At 36.4% G+C, this 14,902-nt stretch overlaps 1 long non-coding RNA gene across 2 annotated transcripts in view; it reads right to left on the bottom strand.

Annotated features, from left to right (window-relative positions):
- Positions 1-7,196, bottom strand: part of LOC133043835 (uncharacterized) — a 41,058-nt gene extending 33,862 nt beyond the window's left edge. For both annotated transcript variants that reach the window (XR_009689776.1, XR_009689775.1), the window contains exons 1-2: positions 7,024-7,196; positions 5,401-5,531 (exon numbers count right to left, since the gene is read on the bottom strand). This is a non-coding gene — a long non-coding RNA (uncharacterized LOC133043835). The remainder of the gene's footprint in view (positions 1-5,400; positions 5,532-7,023) is intronic.
- Between the last annotated feature and the right edge of the window lie 7,706 nt (positions 7,197-14,902).

The raw sequence follows: 14,902 nt of genomic DNA, 5'->3' as shown, positions 1-14,902 counted from the left end.
CAAATGTTTCCAGTTGCCTCAAATTTTTCTCTTACAGTTGATCTATTCAGATGATAAGAATCAAAAAAGTTCATAAACTGCATGATTGCTCTCTTAATTTACTTTAGTCTACATAGTTCCCCTACCTCTCACACTACTGAATTTATTGAAATAGTCAGATTATTCATCCCTTATAGAATTGTACCTCTATTCTAGCATTGAATAATTGTTTTTCTGTGATTTTTAATCAGTATTTTAACTGAACTATAGTTGATTTATAGTGTTGCCTTAACTTCTTCTGTAGAGCAAAGTGATATATATATACATTTTTTATATTCTTTTCCATTATGGTTTACCATGTGAAAGTTAAAGTCACTCAGTCGTGTCTGACTCTTTGTGACCCCATGAATAATATGGTCTGTGGAATTCTCCAGGCCAGAATACTAGGGTGGGTAGCTGTTCCCTTCTCCAGGGGATCTTCCCAACCCAGGGATCGAACTCAGGTCTTCCAGATTGCAGGCAGATTCTTTACCAATTGTGCTACCAGGGAAGCCCAAGAATACTGGAGTGGGCAGCCTATCCCTTCTCCGCAGATCTTTCCGACCCAGGAATCGAACCGGGGTCTTCTGTGTTGCAGGCAGATTCTTTATCTGCTGAGCTGCCAGGGAAGCCCATGGTTTACCATAGTATACTGAATATAGTTCTCTGTGCTATACTGTAGCACCTTGATGTTTATCCATTCTCTATATAAAAGCTACATCAGCTAAACCCCACCTCCCACTCCACCCCTCCCCTAAACCTCTCCCCCTTGGCAACCACCAACCTGTTCTCTATGTTTATGAGTTTTTCTGTTTCATAGATAGGTTCATTTGTTTCATCTTTTAGATTCCAAATATAAATGATATCATATAGTATTTGTCTTTCTGACTGACTTCACTTACTATGATAATCTCTAGTTGTATCTATGTTGCTACAAATGGCATTATTTTGTTCTTTTTTTATGGCTGAGTAGTATTCTATTGAATATATGAACCACATCTTCTTTATCCATTCATCTGTTTATGGACATTTAGGACATTTATGGACATTATTTCCATGTTTTAGCTATTGTGAATAGTGCTGCTATAAACATAGGACTACATGTATCTTTTAAATTACAGTTTTGTCTGTATATACACCCAATAGTGGGATTGTTGGATCATATGATAATTTTATTTTTAGTTTTCTGAGAACCTCCATACTGTTTTCCATAGTGGCTGCACCAACTTGTATTCCCACCAACTGTGTAGAAGTGTTTCTTTTCCTTCATACCCTCTCCAGCATTTATTGCTTGTAGACTTTTTAGTGATGGCCTTTCTGACTGGTGTGAGGTGGTACCTCATTGTAGTTTTGATTTGCATTTCAGTGAGAAACTGTTATGTTTTGGGCATATTGCCCACATTAGTTCATTCAGTCTTTATGGTTACTCCAAAAAGGCTAATACACTCAAACAGTTAAGGTAAGTTACCAAATATCACACCATTAATAAGTTAGTTAAAAAGATCAGATTTTAAATACTACAGAAGATAAATGGATATAAGTTTTCAACTCTTAAAAAAAAGAAGCACTAACTAAAATGTCTCCTTTCTGTATAACTCTTTAATACAAAGTTTTAAAAAGATTTATGCTCTCTGATCAAAGGGGAGACCATGTTGCTAAGTTTGCCTTTCGAAGCCACATTGGAAGCTTCTGCCAGTGCTTGGTTAGATGTAGAGAGAAAAGAATTCTTCTTGCTCCTTGTCATCTACATACTTGACAGAACAAGACCTTTACAGTCAAGCATAATCACTCTTTGAGGATGTCAATGCTTTTATCTACCAAGAATAAACTAGTGTTGGTACATGTCAAGTAATTTTGTGAAACACAAGGTTTTGGTAACTTGAAGATAAATGGTATTAAATTATACTTTCCCCCGGATCAACATATCCTTCTCTGGCTTTTTTTTTGTCGAAGACCATCCCCTAAATGTGCTCTTTAAACTCCTGTGAGGGCTTATTTAATTTATGGCCCAGAGAAACGTGTTAAGTATTAGAGAATTGTGCCAAGAGACTGCTTAACGGGGTTTTTGTTAACTGACCTGAAATTTTCTGGGCCTTTTACAAGACTTGACAATTTCAAACTGAATTTATTTTTGTTTATAATAGCCAGAAGAATCAAAGTGAAAGGGACCAAAGAGACCTCTGGAGCTAAGGTCTCTTTCTCATGTAGACAGTTTAATAGCTGCGTGTGAAATAACAGCATGCCATTAAAGATACTTTGGGAGGGCCGGTTTCACCCATAAAGCAGTAGATTTCCTGAGAGTATTGCAGAATGTTGCCATTGGCTCCTCACCGCTGGAAGGCTCCTCTTGGAATCCTACAAAACTGGCTCTCTGTGACTCCTCTTGAGCAAAGATTACATTCAGCAAATCGTAGGAAGGGACAATAGGTCACTGGCTCATGAAAAAATAGGTCTCTATCCTAGTGGTGTTCATGTCTTAAATAACTTTGAGCCCTTAAGGAACAATCCCTCTTTTTTTTTCCCAACTTCCTGCCAGACTCTTTATCAGAGGAAATTAAATACCTATCCTTGCAATCTTTATGTCCTGAGTAAACAGTGTCCGGAAAATTGTGAAAAATCATAAAATACCAATTTTTCCAATGTTAGGAATTTTTGTGCTTCTTCACACATGACTTTTTTTATTTGAAGTTCAGGTTTTTTTTTTTTTTAAAAATTAAACTATAGTTGATTTATAACGTGCTAATTTCTGCTGTACAGCAAAGAGATTAAATCATTCTTCTTCATATTATTTTCCATTATGATTTATCATAGGATATTGAATATAGTTCCCTGTGCAATATACACTTCCCAAGTGGCACAGTGGTAAAGAATCTGCCGGCCTACACCAGAGATGCAAGAGACACGGGTTTGATCGCCGGGAGGGGAAGATCCCCTGGAGTAGGAAATGGCAGTATCCGTGCCTAGAAAATTCCATTGACAGAGGCGCCTGGAGGGCCGCAATCCATGGAGTCGCGAAGAGTCGGACACGACTGAACACATACGCACTTGCACACTCATACTATCCAGTATGACCTTGTTGTTTAACCATTCTATATAAAAGAGTTTGCAACTGCTAATCCCAAACTCTCAGTTCATTCCTCCCCAACCACCTACCCCCTTGGCAACCCCAAGTCAGTTCTCTATGTCTTACATTGCTTTTAATTCTTCTAATAATAATATTGACTAAGAAAACAGTAAATTGCCCCGGTTAAAGTGGCTATAAATTATGGATATTGATAGTGACTATTGTGTCAGTCACTCAGTGATGCCAACTCTCAGAGACCCATGGGTAGCTGTTTCCTTCTCCAGGGGATCTTCCCAACTCAGGATTGAACCTGGGTCTCCTGCATTGCAGGCAGATTCTTTACCATCTGAGCCATTTATTAAACACATACTAATCGGAGAAGGCAATGGCACCCCACTCCAGTACTCTTGCCTGGAAAATCCCATGGACGGAGGAGCCTGGTAGGTTGCAGTCCATGGGGTCGCGAAAAGTTAGACGTAACTGAGCGACTTCACTTTCACTTTTCACTTTTATGCATTGGAGAAGGAAATGGCAACCCACTGCAGTGTTCTTGCCTGGAGAATCCCAGGGATGGGGTCGCACAGAGTCGGACACAACTGAAGTGACTTAGCAGTACTTAACAGTAATCCTCATTATGGGCCAGGTACTAATGGTACAATTGGTGAACATATGACTTCAACCACCCTGAAAGATTTTAAAAGATTGGGAGAAAAGGAAATACAATAAAACTCAGCCCCATTTATGACTCACTCCAGATTATGATTTTAAATCATTGAACTGTTCAGCCTTCCCAAAATGAAGCTAGAAGACAAGAAGTGACCTCTTTTCTCCTTCCCTTCTCTAGAAATGCTATTTACAATCCTCTCACAATGCAAGAGAAGATGGGAGCTTAATACAGTCATATTTTATCAAACAGTGACTTTGGGAGGAAAGTAATGAAACTAACATCAACTCCTGGCAAAATTCTTACACATACAAAGCATATTGCTTATTCTCTTTTGCTCTTATCTGATAGAGAGTTAGGTGGATAGATAAATAAATAAATGCACACATATATTACAAACTACATATAACATTTAAATTATTACACATATATGAAAACATATACCAAAAAATTCTATAATGAAGGAATATTACATAAGCATTTATGGAGAAGTTACAAAATGTTTTCAATGGAGGAATGTATATTTATTAAGGGAACTCTGCCAAGAGCATTCATATTCTATTAGTAGTTGAAAGGAATATATTTTGATTCCATTTTATAAATGAGTAGCCCGAGGATGAAGTCTCTGGCACAAGGTCCCATGGGTACTAGAGCTAATCATCTAAACTAAAGCACCCTCTCACATTCTCAAATTGTCAACTTTCTTATCGTAATAACCTCACCATTTCCGGCTGATTTCCAACAGCTGTTTTTGTTATTGTTCTCGATGTTGTTTTCATTTCCTGCTCCCCATTTATGTAGAGATATTTTCAGAATAAATCTGCCTTTTCGCCAAGATCAATTTGTCCTACTTTAATTCTCACCAAATGGTATAATACAAGGTTGACTCTATTGTAATAGCTGCCAAACTCTGCTGACATTGAAATCACCTAGGAATCTGGAAAGACACACTCATGTTGTGTGCCCATTTGCAGGCATTCTAATTTAATTAGTATGACTTGTGCTTGGGAAATCTGGGTGTTTTAAAGGTTCTATTTTAAAGTTTTAATGTAAATTGAAAAAAAAAATAAAGTTTTAATGTAAATTGATACAGTCACTATGGGAAACAGTATGGAAATTCCTCAAATAACTAAAAATACAGTGCTATATCATCCAACAACCCCACTCCTGAGTATGTATTCATACAAAACTGTAATTTTGAAAAGAGTCATGCACCCCAGTGTTCACAGGAGTGCTAGGTACAATGGTCGAGACATGGAAGCAACCTAAATGTCTATCAGAAGAATGGATAAAGAAGATACACACACACACACACACACACACACAATGGAATACTGCTCGGCCATAAAAAGAATGAAATGATGCCATTTGCAGCAGCATGAATGGACCTAGAGATTATCATGCTAAATGAAGTAAGTCAGACAGAGAAAGACAAGTACCACATGATATCATTTATATGTGAAATCTAAAATGTGAAAGAAATGAACTTACCTACAAAACAAAAACAGACTCACAGACATCGAGAACAAATTTCCATCCTTGGCTAAATACCACTCCCCATCTAGTTTCCATATACACCAAAAGAGGAAAGCAGAGCTTTTTTTAAAAAACAAAAAAACAAAAAAAAGCATCCAATCATGGTGATGGGGCTTACCTTAAAATAGGACCATCGACCGTAAGTACATCCTTAGTGTGGCCAGTAGAATTCTACTCATTTCCTTAAAATTCATTTCCTCATCCATTTTCCTAGTTTCTCACTTTGAACTGATGACTGACATACTTGTTCTGTAGAAAAATGAGTCAAATTGAGAGACAACATCTACATGGGTCTACCACCAATCCTACCACACCATCTTTTTGTGTGTTCATATGCTTATCTTCATTCATGTGCCATGGATGAAGCTTCCACTTACATACTGAATTCCACCCCTCTCACTTACTTAAGGCCCTCATGCTGGTAATGTTCTTTTTTAAAGAGATTATTTCTATTAGCATAGATATTAAAATATTGATAGGTCCTATTTAAAGAAAAAGAAAATTCTCTCTTGACTCCATGTCTCCCTCTAGCAACTGCCTCGTTTCTCTGACTTCACTGAAAAACTTCTCAAGTGTTGTTTATTCTGTCTTCATTTGCTCCGTAGTTACATTATTTCCTTGAATATCCCATTATTCTCTTGAACCCACTCTAGTTGGGCTATTGTCTCTGTACTGAAACAGCCTTTTACCTGGTCCACAAGGACATCTCCATTTCCAAATCTGAAGTTCAAGTCTCAGTCCTCATTTTGACCTCAGCAGCATTTGAGACAATACATCTCCCCTTCCACCTTCAATCAGCTTCTCCACTCAGCTTCCAGAACTCCACATTCTTCTGTTTCCCTCCCTACCTTCCCAGTTACACCTTCTTGGTATCACTGTTGGTTCCTCCTCACCATCTTACACATGAAACTTTGGAATTCTTGTATTTCTACACTACTATTTTTCTCTGTACATTTATTCACAGGTCATTTCAGTCAGTCTCAGTTTATAATCACTATGGCAAAATGATTTGCAAATTTTTGTCTCCAGCCTGGGCTACTTCCCTGAACTCAACTCAGATATCTCATTGCTGACTCGACACTATCACTTGGATGCTCATAGTTGGATAGTAATAGCCTTCTCAGGCTATTTGCATGTTCAAAGCAAAGTCTTGGCAGCTGTGGATGTATGTCCATGAGGCCTACATTCCCGCACCTGGACTCAGAGGGGAAGGGCGAGAAGAACTGGAAGCTTTAGGCTAAAATGAAGGAGAAAAAAGATGAACCAGAGATACAAATAAAGTGTCTTGAAATTGACTAGAAGCCATGGAGTAAGATATGAGTTAATTATCAGCTGCTGCTCTAGGAACTGCTTCTGTGTCTTCACCTATTCAAAGAGCTTTTTTTTTTTCCTTTTTTTTTTTTTTTGGTAAATCTCTATTCCTGATTTATTAAACTAAAAATAAAAGCTATGAAAAGATATAAATAAATAAATCTTGGTTCCTTCCAACACCACCTACTCTTCCTGTAGTCACATCTCAGTAACCTGCATTATGTTTCTTTCATTGCTTGGAACCAAAGCTTTGTCTATCTTTTTCTCCCACACAGCACATCCAGTCTATCAGCAGATGCTGTTGGTACTCTTTTACTATGCATCTTGAATTTAAGTACTTATTACTTGCCCTACCACCACCACCCTGGTCTAAGCTACCATGGACTGCTGCCATTAACCCATCTGAGCTTACCTTTCCCACCACACTTACCCTTCAGTTTAACTTCCACCGGTGGCTGGAAGTCTCTTATTAAGATAGAAGATAAACCACGTCACTCCTCAGCTCTGTCCCTCCCGGGGATTCAGTCTCACTTAGAGTAAAAGAAAAGTCACTATATGGATGGAGAAGCTCCTCCATTAGCTGCCCTTTTGTGATCTTTGACAACCCCCCCTCACCACTCTCCCCCTCCCTCAACAGTCTTCAGCTTCCCTCCTCTTCCTGCTGTTCGTCACCTCAGATGTGACAAGCACTCTCTCATTTGATTTCACTTCCTCTTCTCTTTGTCTGGGTTTTTTTCTTGCAAATCTACAGAGTTCTCTTCCTCACTGTCTTCAGGTCAATTCAGATGTTACTTCCTCAAAGGCACATCCCTGATCATTCTACATGAAAATTTACCCTGCTTTTTAAAAATCACTTATAGACACCAACACAATGCACCAGTCAATTTTTCTGTAAGGGCCAGGTTGGAAATATTTTAGGCTTTGGGAACCAAAGTTTTTATGCCGTCTTAACTACTTAACTTTGCAGTTAAGGAATGGGCATATAGTGAGAAATGGGCATGACTGTATGCTAATGAAACTATAATTACACAAATATGTGGTGGGCCAGGTTTGGTCTATGAGCCATAATTTGTTAAGACATGCCTTACATAGTACTTATTTCTTTCCTAAGTTCATCTTTTAGAATGTAAACTCATTGGCAAAGACTTCTCCATTTAATAGTGAAAGTGAAAAGTGTTAGTCACTCAGTTGTGTCTGACTCTTTGCAACCCCATGAACTGTAGCCCTCCAGGCTCTTCTGTCCATGGGCTTTCCCAGGTAAGAATACTGGAGTGTGTTGTCATTTCCTTCTCCAGGGAATCTTCCTGACCGAGTGATCAAACCTAGGTCTCCTGCATTGCAGGCAGGTTCTTTACCATTTGAGTCACCAGGGAAGCCCCCATTTAATACAAGATGGTCAATTAACATTTTAAAATAAATACTAAATGTGGCATAAATCTACTTTTTAAAAATTGTTGCATCTCTTTCTGTGATATTCTGTCATGAGTTGATCAATACCAAAAGACAATATTTTCATCATTCAAGAGGTGCATGTTTGGGTAGAAATTTCAGCAGTCTCTACCATGGAAATGTATTGTTAAAAAAAGAAAAATCAGTTAGTGGTCCCTGGTAGATTTTTTTAATAAAAGTATAAAATCAATTCTTTGCATGTTTTCTGGTTAGGCACACTATTTTTATCTGGCATCTTCAAATTGCACTTTCTTAAAAAGCAAAAATTGAATTGGATAATAAGCTGATCTATGTTTAATGTTCTAGAATAACATAAACTTGTAATTAAATATTAGCAATAGCAATCCATTTTTCTGAGAAAAGTTGTTTTCCCTCTAAATAAGGAAAACAGTCATTATTTCTAATTTCACAAACTGTAGAAGATGCACATGAGCTCAGCCTGTCAGATACACATCATGCCTGGAAATCAACACCAGTCTTGATATAGATGTTTCCAGTGGAAGACTGCTCCAAATACCATCAGAATTCCACTGCCATGAAATTCTAAATTGTTAGCTCAGAAACAGAGGAAACGCTTATGAGACTTAGCAACCAATCCTACTAGTTTGTTTGTATGGTCACTGTTTAATGGTCAGGATTGCCTCCAAAGATAGATTCAGACTAAAGTCTATAATTTACTCAAGTTGAATTTTTCAGTAACATAAAAGTTTTCAATTTTTCAACTAATCCTGAAACTAAAGCAAAATATTTTCTTCCTATGGTTATTTGATTTTATTTCCTATGTGTTCCTAAATTATGTTTTTTAAAAAAAGACCTTCCTGGTATTCCTGACAGAAGCTGTTATGAGAAGATGTCAAGATAACTTATTTTCTTAAATTTCATAGAAAATGTGAGAAATTTTCATAGACTGTGAGTTCCCAAGACACAAAGTACTTCAGCATTTAATACTTTCCAAGTATACACAGCCATCAGTTAAATATTTTTGATTTGCTATTAGATCATTACTCATAAGAACATAAAATAAGAATTAAGAAAAAGGTTTCCTTCTTGATAAAAAGCTGTCTTTGCTTCAAAACTGTTGCTCAAAAGAAAAATAAATAAGTACACAGAATTATCCAAAATAATTGAATTGTTTTCTCCTCTCAAGGTGCTGTTCCCCACGGTCACTTTTGGAAAATAAAGCTGCTTCTCTTGCACTATCTCTGAACCTAAAAACTCTCTATCTAGGCCTTGGATTATCATCTTATACTTTTCTAAAAACAAACATCCACTCTCTCAGTTTATAATACATATTTCTAAAGGAAAATAAACACATTTCATTCAGATGTTTGTGAAACCAACACAGACACTGTCATCCAAAGAGCAGAATTTATGGGAAAAAAAAAAAAGAAAAGAAAAGATGGTTCTGGGATCGTTCAAATCCCAAAGGAAGAGAAAGACACATATCACTTAGCAAAAATTCCCACCAGAAATAAATACACATGTATTTGAGACAACGAAAAGCTGAATGAAGCCCAAAAACAATAGACAGATAAGGAGGTTCAGATGAGTGAAAACTATTTTTTGTCATTTATATTATATAATGTTACATCTAGATTCTGGGGGCAATTTTCCAGTGATAAATTTTTAAACTTTTGTCAAATATGAAAGTTGTTTAAGATATTTACTATTTTAATAAATGTTGGCTTAATGAGGGCCACCAATGTGTTAAAATGCATCAGAATTAAAATACGTGCTTCAGTTTCTGGCTTTTGTTTTGAGATTTATTGATGAGAAAAAGCTCATGTTAGTATTCTAAAGAAAGGTAGAAGATGCGTAAAAGAAGAGCTGGTAAAGCTACTTTGGAAAGCCATTGTCAAAATGTTCTTTGCAGATGTAGGTCACCACCAACTGGACACCCTACTTGCACCCTTGGACTAGGGTACAGGCTGGCAGTTAGCTATCTTTCAGCAAGGTTAGTCTAACTTGAAATAAAGAACATACAGAATGTTATAAACTTTTTCTTGGTGCATCCCAAATAATCCTAAAGGTTAATGCAATTCTATGCAAGAAAGAAAGAAAGATAGCGCTAAGTCATGTCTGACTCTTGCAATCCCATGAACTGTAGCCTGCCAGGCTCCTCTGTTCATGGGATTCTCCAGGCAAGAATACTAGAGTGGGTTACCATTTCCATCACCAGGGGAACTTCCTGACCCAGGAATAGAACCCAAGTCTCCCACACTGCAGGCAGATGCTTTACCAACTGAGCTGTATTGGAACCCCAATTCTATGCAAAATTCTAAACAAATATTTTAACTTGACAAATAATTCTAAACTTCCATAAAATTGAAATGGACACACACACACACACAAACCAATGAATTTTTATAAAGAAAAAATACTAACATGATGACTTTATCTCAGCATGTGTGAAAATTTACTATAAATTTACTATAATATATTTTCTGAAATTTACTATAATAATCAAAACTGAGGAGTTAAAACAAGGATGGACAGATCAGTGAAACACAATAGAGAGCCCAAGAATACATGTAGTTATATAAGAAATTGGTGTATGATACATGTATGATGAGTAAGAAAATATGTCATCAGCAAAAAAACTGCAAAAAATTTTAAAAAATGACAAATAGGGAAAAAGATTATCTTTTTGATACTCGTTTTTTAATAACCCATCATGAATATTCTCTTACAAATATTCACAAACATAAATAAATGGTTCTGGAAATTGATCAATTATTTGGGAGAAAAAAACAAATATTATTAATGATAACTCTAAGTGCATTATAAAGTTAAATATTAAAAATCTGAAGTAGAAATATCAAAGCTTTGAGAAAATGTAAATAAATATTTAATGCCTTATATGGTAAAGCTCACAAAGAAAAAATTATTAAATTCAGTTATTTACAAATTCAGTACTGTCAAAAATTTACATCTATGGGTTCAAATAATGTCCCTAATATATAATGAATTCTTATGAACTTGACAGCAACATATCACATGCCAAATTAAACTGGGGAAGAATTACAAATGGACAGTTCAAAGAAAGAATTTAAATGTCTATTAAGTAAAAGAAATCAATATTCTCCCTAATAAGCAAATCATGTAATTAAAAATAAGAAAAATTTTGCTTATAAAAAATTAAAAATATCTATGTACTCAATGACAATACTCGGAGCTGCAAAATGGAGTGAAAGAGCACTGATAATTTGTTAGAATTATAAATTGGTAAATATTTTCCAGAAGAAAGATACACAGATAAAACATTTAAGAAAATAAAATCACAACTGGAATAACTTAAATGTCCACCAAAAGGTAAATGGTCATTTATCATTAAATAAATGATCATTAGCAAGACTGTGCATTTGAATAATATTTCATAATAGAATATTCATGATGGGTTATTTTAAAACAAGTACCAAAATCACATGCAATATAATCCCAATTTGTTAATACACACATTTTCACAGGAAAAAAAAACATAAACATAGGTAAATATATTACTTACAATTTTTTTTATCACTTCAGATTTGCCTTATTATCCTAGTATTTCCCAGAACACCCCAAATGCTCTATGGGATCCATAGGGTCACAAAGAGTCAGACACGACTGAGTGACTAACACTTTCATAGGAGATGGTCCCTGTCAGGAAGCTGCTTATAATTTCACTCCACACAAGGTTATTCATAAAAGAAAATTCCAAGTATGTATGACAGGACATATTCAAATATCAAAACAGGGAATAATTTGTATTTTGAAATTCAGAGGCTAGTGGATTAGAGTGAGCAAGGAAGAATGTCAGGGCTGGGTCTTGAAGGAAGATAAGAATTTGTTGAATGAGAAAAGATAGGTGACAGAGACTTAAGAAGGGACACTCAGGACGCGATGTGACTTTTCCAAGGGACGATGACAGCAATGTGTATGCCAATATACTGTCCTTCATACTCTTGATATTTTCCATGGTCATTTAAAAGTTGTAGGACATCTAGAAAACTAACAGAAATATGTTACTAACTTTTCAAACAGAGTATTTGAAAACTTCCATTTTCTGACAAGGATTCTAGAGTCACCTTTTTGACAAAGAGGCAAACTCACATTAAAAACTGACAATGACAGAAAGAGAAAGACAAACACCATATGATAGCACTTACAGGTGGAATCTAAAAATATGACACAAATGAACTTATATGAAACACAAACAGACTCACAGACATAGAGAACAGACGTACAGTTGCCAAGGCGGGGGTGGGGGAGAGGTTGGCGTGGAGGGATGGATTGGGAGTTTGGGATTAGCAGATGCAAATTGGTATATATAGAATGGATAAACAACAAGATTCCACTGTATAGTACAGAGATCCTGGGAAACACTGGGTTGGAAAAGAGTATAAAAAAGAAAGTAAAAAAATGACTAATGAGGTATTTAAATGCATGAGCACTCTAAAATTTTTTCACAATTATAGATAGGCAACAATTTTGGCTTTGGGACTCTATCTAAATTCCTTAAAGACGCATGGAAAGATCCATTACTAAAAAGTAGCTGTGAAGAGCAAGACTCATATATGTGCTGTGCAGAAAAAGACAAAACTTTCCCATGACCTAAAGAGACTCTGCAGAATGACCACAGATGGTTTATACCAGAAAAGCTGGAAAAATTATATGAAGTCTTGTGAAAAATCTTAGCTCGGAAAAAAGTAAAAGGGAGCAAATAAATAAGAGGTCACTGGCAACCTCCAAATTAAAGGAGGTCTCTACGAATCAGCCTCTCTGAGATTTTAACATATGGGCTTTAAATCACAATGATCTGGGAGAGATGAGAATCAAAATGAGTTCCAAATCCCTGAGTTTTATTATCCCATTGTTACACACTAGGGAGACTTATGGGAGCCTCTCCCATAATTGTTTTGACTGTAGTAAAGAAATGACTTGTTCTCGCTAGACCTTTTTATAAGGAAGCGATGCATTATGCCAAGAAGAATGCTGAGTAAATGGTGGGTGACCAGAACTGTAGCTGTCCTGATATGTATGGGATATCTAGGGAAATGGCGTTGAATACTTGACCTGACCGAGTTTTCACTTGCAGAACCTGTAGTTTAAAAGACAGTGATTGCAACTAAAAATAACACAACCAGTTCTAAGCAGACTGTAAAAATCTTGTTTAGTAGTATAAATCAGATTGTTCAAAAATAGGAGATTCCAGTTGAATTCATAAATGTCTGAACAGTGGGAAATACTCCGTAGACTACCAGGAAAAGCCTAACGGTTCCTGGGGTCATAGATTCTATCTTATTAGAGTCAAAAGTCTCCTGGCCTGTCCCCCTTTTTTTCTTTTCTTTTCCTTTTTGATTCTATAGATTTTTAATGTTAATATCAACCCCCTTTATTTGATAATAATACCATTCTCAGGTCAAATGCCATGTCACATCAGCCTTGAGGTAGAAAAAAATATTTTATTTACAGGACTTCCCAGGTGACTCAGCGGTAAAGAATCCACCTGCAATGCAGGAGATGCAGGAGACAAGGGTTCAATCCCTGGATCAGGAAGATCCCACGGAGGAGGGAATGGCAACCCACTCCAGTATTCTTGCCTGGAAAACCCCATGGATAGAGGAGCCTGGTGGGCTCCAGTCCATGGGGTTGGGAAGAGTCAGATGAGCAAATAATAATTTGAAGTAAACGATAACTCTATGAGATATATAACATTTTACAGATAAAATAACTTCAGGCATGAGAGAAACTAAGTCCCTTGTCAGAGATGAGACAACCAAGAGTCAGAGCTGGAAACTGAGCCCACAGTCGCCCACTGCCTCTTAAGAAGCAGTCCTCTGCCTCCTCCAGTCTGAAGGGGCTGAAACCCAGTTGGGGCAAAGAACAAGTAAGCACCTTCTAAATAAGCACTTGGAAGGATCAATGTCATTTAAAAAAAAAAAGAGTAAGTACATTGAATTCCCATTAGAAAGTATGGAAACTGAAGCACAACCAAATAACAACTTATGAGAAAAATCCACGTTTTAAAACTCACTTAAAAATTTCAGAGATGATTTGTGTAATTGAAGATACAACCTCAAATTATCAATGCTTGCTCTTTTTATGGTAAATGATGTGGAAGCAACGGCACAATTTTCTTCACTCCCTTTTAATGAAAACTCAATTTAAAAAAAACAAGTTTTGCATAGAGGAAGATTTTAAGAGATTGTGATTAAGACAACACACACTGCAGTTAGCTGGGCTGAGCAGAATCATGGTCCCAAGACTTATTGGCTATGACATGTTATTTTAGTCATTGCTTTATCCTGAATGCCTAGAAAAGGGGCTGACACCTAATAAACTGGTAATAAAAGTTTATTGAATTTTTAGCACTTAATTCATTTTTTTCCAGAAAATGGGAACTTGGTCTCTTTCTCACAGACACACACATTACACACGCACACACCCAAACACACACACACACACAATCGAGACTTTTAAGTATAGTGCAACATATCAATTTTGTTCTTTTCTTTTTCTTTCTCAGTCATTTTTAAGAATAACTGCTTCTCCTGGGATAGTAATATTTGTAGAACATCATTAAAGCTATGTTGAGAATATTTTAACCATAGATTCGATGGACATGAGTAAGAAATTCATATTTTGAAGTCTAAAGGAGCTGTTTTGCCTACTTTGATCACATTAAATGAAACACATATTTCACTCCACTCTATGGTCCCACAGACCTGTCTGATCAAAATGTCTTTAACTAACATTTATTTTTCTGAAAAAAAAGCAAAAAAGGTTGACGAAATGCTTGGATGGCATCTCAGAGTCCCAGTGAAGGTCACAGTCCCTAAGCCAAGCTCTGATATCGGCTCTTCTGAGCACTGGCAGCA

The sequence above is a fragment of the Dama dama genome, chromosome 22, assembly GCF_033118175.1.
Source record: "Dama dama isolate Ldn47 chromosome 22, ASM3311817v1, whole genome shotgun sequence".
Lineage (NCBI taxonomy): Eukaryota > Metazoa > Chordata > Mammalia > Artiodactyla > Cervidae > Dama > Dama dama.
The sequence above is the reverse complement of the archived record's forward strand: the minus strand, read 5'-3'. Positions and strand labels throughout refer to the sequence as shown.